Source organism: Neovison vison, chromosome 10, assembly GCF_020171115.1.
Source record: "Neovison vison isolate M4711 chromosome 10, ASM_NN_V1, whole genome shotgun sequence".
In the NCBI taxonomy this organism is placed as follows: Eukaryota; Metazoa; Chordata; class Mammalia; order Carnivora; family Mustelidae; genus Neogale; species Neogale vison.
The window spans coordinates 31609663-31613585 of NC_058100.1; positions in this window are offsets into that span (position 1 = coordinate 31609663).

The following is a 3923-nucleotide window of genomic DNA, read 5'->3' on the forward strand; positions in this document are numbered from 1 at the left end:
AGAAATACACTGATGGCAGGTGCACTACCGTCCTGGAAACGTGTTTCGTTGGCTGATTTCTGCAGTGCAGGGATGGAGATGGGAGACGTTCCATTAGCATAGACTCTGCGATTTCCATGGGATGGAGGGATGTCCAAGATGCAAAAGGCAAGTAGGAGTGCTTAACAGAGCAGAGGCAGCGTGAGTACGATAACTCAGCAGGCAGCAAGGATGGAGTGAGCGTTAGGATGGGCCCACAGAGGCCTTGGGTCGGGGTGATGGATGCTGAGACCCTAGGCTGGAAATAGACAAACATTACAATAAGGTTCTACCTGTTCTATACTGCCAACACAACTGAGTATAACAACACAATAAAAATGAAAACACAACTTGGATTGTATCACCATGAAAGCCACAGCACCTCCCTAATTCCCAGATCTAAATCAGCGCACAGACCCTGAACCTCTTGAATGAGGGGAAAACTGGGGAGCCTTGCGGATGGGCAATTTGGCCAAATCCTTTGCAGTTTTTTAAGTAGGCTCCATGCCCAATGTAGAGTCCAGTACAGGGCTTGAACTCATGACCCAAGATCAAGACCTGAGCTGAGATGGGGAGGGAGTTGGACACTTAACCGACTAAGCCACCAGACTCTCCTCTTTGCAGTTTTAAGATCAGTCTTTCGTATGCTATTCTGCAGTGCAGAAAGGAAGGACTCTCAAATTACAACAGATGCAGTACACAGATTTGAACAGCATTTCTTTAATGGCCACGATCACTCTTTCAGAAATGACCCCACGCTGCACGGATTCTAGCACTCAGTGCCTAGCATCGTACAGGATTTCCCATGTGGGGGAATGGAGGGAGTCAGACTCTGTTGCCAGAGGCTCTTCCTCAGAAAATTCTTCTTCCCTCTTTCTGTATGACCATGTCTTTTCTCTCGGTGGTCCCGTCTTTCAACAGGTCAGTTGACAGGTGCCCTGATTATGGTGCTGTGATCTCTAGGCCACAGATGGGATGTTTCTCGCCTTACATTCAGTTAGTCACCTAGTCGTCTGCCGTATCTGTCCTCTTCTCTTGCTCCTCTACTACTGCCTTCAACTAAGCCGACGGTCCACAGTCATTGGATCACCTGCCATTAATATCTGTTAACAAATCAAGTATGCATCCCAATATATGCTTGCAAATAAAATGCATATGAATATGTAATAAACTATGTACATTAAGAAACATGCACAAAGGGGCGCCTGGGTGGCTCAGTGGGTTACAGCCTCTGCCTTCAGCTCGGGTCATGATCTCAGGGTCCTGGGATTGAGCCCCACATTGGGCTCTCTGCTGGGCGGGGAGCCTGCTTCCCTCTCTCTCTCTCTGCCTGCCTCTCTGCCTACTAGTGATCTCTGTCTGTGAAATAAATAAAAAAAAATCTTTAAAAAAATGCACAAAAATAGAACTAAAAAAGATGGAAAAACAGAAATAGAATTAATATTTTCTTCTGTCCAACCAGTGCGTTTTGCAGTGTGGTGATACAGATGTGTGTCTCACTTTGAAGACACAAGCTTAGGCCGTCCTGCTGTCTCACTGAGGCAGTGGCCTCTAATCCCTCATTGGAAAAAGTTCCAAGTTCTTTAGCATGGATCATCAAGTTCCCTCTCGATTTGCCCCACGCCTACATTTCTGGACTCATCTCCTAGACGCTCCCGGTAATGGGCTCTTCTGGTCACATCGTCTATACCGGTGTGCTCTCTATCCCCAAACACACGTTCACTCATACACACACGTAACCCTTTCCACCTAAGTTGCTTAATGTTCTGCACAGAATTTATCTCTGTCTGAAATCATAAGTTTTGTTTGTTTTTTACCTGTCTTCATTATAGTGTGAGCTCTGAGCTGAGAGGGATCTGATCTTGCCTGTTTTATTCCCTGCTGTGCCCCTATATCTAAGACAGATTCTGGAACCACAGTTCACGCCCCCTAAAGCCTGTGTAATGAGCAAATGAGCACATTTTAATAATAACCAGTTGTTCTCAGAATTGATTTTTTTTAATCTAAAAAAATTAATTATTAGAGAGAGAAAGAGAGGGTGCATGCACAAGCAGGGGAGTGGCAGGCAGAGGGAGAGGGAGAAGCAGCTCCCCACTGAGCAGGGAGCCTGATGCAGGACTTGATCCCAGGACCCTGGGATCATGACTGAGCCAAGGGCAGAAGCTTAACGGACTGAGCCACCCAAGTGCCCCTCAGAACTGAGTCCTGACAGACTTGTACTGTAGACGGTCTGATTGGGTGTCTCAAATATCCTTTGTCCAATCTGTTGAAAAATCAAGTCCGAGATATTCCTTTCCAAGAACCAATGTTATAAAGCAGATCGTTGTTGCGTGATAGTACCTGAAGGGGCACAGACAATACCGAGTTAATGCCTAAATATCTCCGTCTGATGGGAGTGTTTTAAATTGTCCCTTTAAAGATTTATTTCTTTGTGCCCTCAAAGAATTTTAGGTTTTGTTTCGTTTTTAAAGATTTTATTTATTTATTTGACAGATCACAAGCAGGCAGGAGGGAGGCAGAGAAAGAGGGAAGCAGGCTCCCTGCCGAGCAGATGCGGGGCTCGATGCAGGGCTCGATCCCACGGCCCGGGGATCATGACCTGAGCCGAAGGCAGAGGCTTCACCCACTGAGCCACCCGGGCGCCCCGGGAATTTTAGTTCTAAAGTTTCTAATAAGGTGCTGACTTGGAAACCATAGAGATAAAGGGCTTAATTGTTTGATTTTAAATTTAAATAAAAATCTCCTTCCAACAGGAAGGCTTCATCGCCGGCCCAGTGCGGTCCGGGAAGGAGACGAGCGTTTTGAAAGCGCAGGAGGGAAAGCACCGCCTCGGGTCTGGTCCGTGGGTCCTCGCACAGGACACGGCGCGACGGCATCGTTTAGACTAAACTGTGAATGACTGATGAAGTCAGCCAGCGGCCCAGGGCTGTCGGTTCAGACGACACTGGCCGATGAGCTACACTTCGGGGCAAGAGGTCCCGCCTCGTGTCCCGCAGCCGCGTCCCCGCACCTCCTCGTCGGCCTCCGCTACACCCGCGGGCCCGGCCGGCAGCAGGCGCGCGCTCCGGGCGCCGACGGGGGCTCGGACCCGCACGTGCTCCGCGGGCGCCGACGCGGACCTTCGCCCGCCGGCTCGGAGCACGAGGCGAGCCCAGCTCCAGGGCCGGGAAAGGCCTGTGGGAGACGCGCCCGTGGAAGGCGCGGCGAGGCCGGTCCGAGCGCGGTTAACGGGCGTCGGAGAGCACAGAGAGCTGAGGGCTTCCAGGAGGCGGCGCGCACGCGGGTGGGCAGAGCAGCGTCCGCAGCGAGGCCGGACAGACAGCCGACCGGGGGGTCCTGAGGTCAAGCCGCCTCGTTCCGAGGTTCGTCCGGGGCCGCCCGGCCAGCCCTGGGGGGCGGGTTTCTCCCGCGCGGCGGCCCCGCACCGGGGCCCGCGACGGGGGTGTCTCAGCTCCCCCGACGCCGACGTCCCCTCGCGAGCCGCGCGCCGCCGCCCCTAAGGGCTACGGGATTCCTGGGTTCGGCCTCGAAAGGAAAACGCGGGACATTCCCTCCCACCCCGGTTTGCCAACACGCACGGCGGTGACCCCGCTCTGCGGCGTCCGTGAAGACCCGGCCCCGTCCCGGCGTCCGCTGAAACACTCCCGGACGACGTCATCCTGCGAGTTTAGCGGGCGGGACGCCCCGCCCCTGGCCACACCTCCCGACCGGGCCCCGCCCCTCAGCCTAGCTCCCGTTTCCTGCTTCCGGAGCATCGTGATGTAAGACGGGGGTCACGCAACGCGGGCAGCGGGTCCCGGAAGCGGAAGTGGCAGGAGCGGAGGCGGCGGCAGGGAGGGCGGGCGTCCGGGTCGGCCGCAGGGGCGGGGCGGGGCCGGGCATGGTAACGGCTCGGAAGCCGAAGG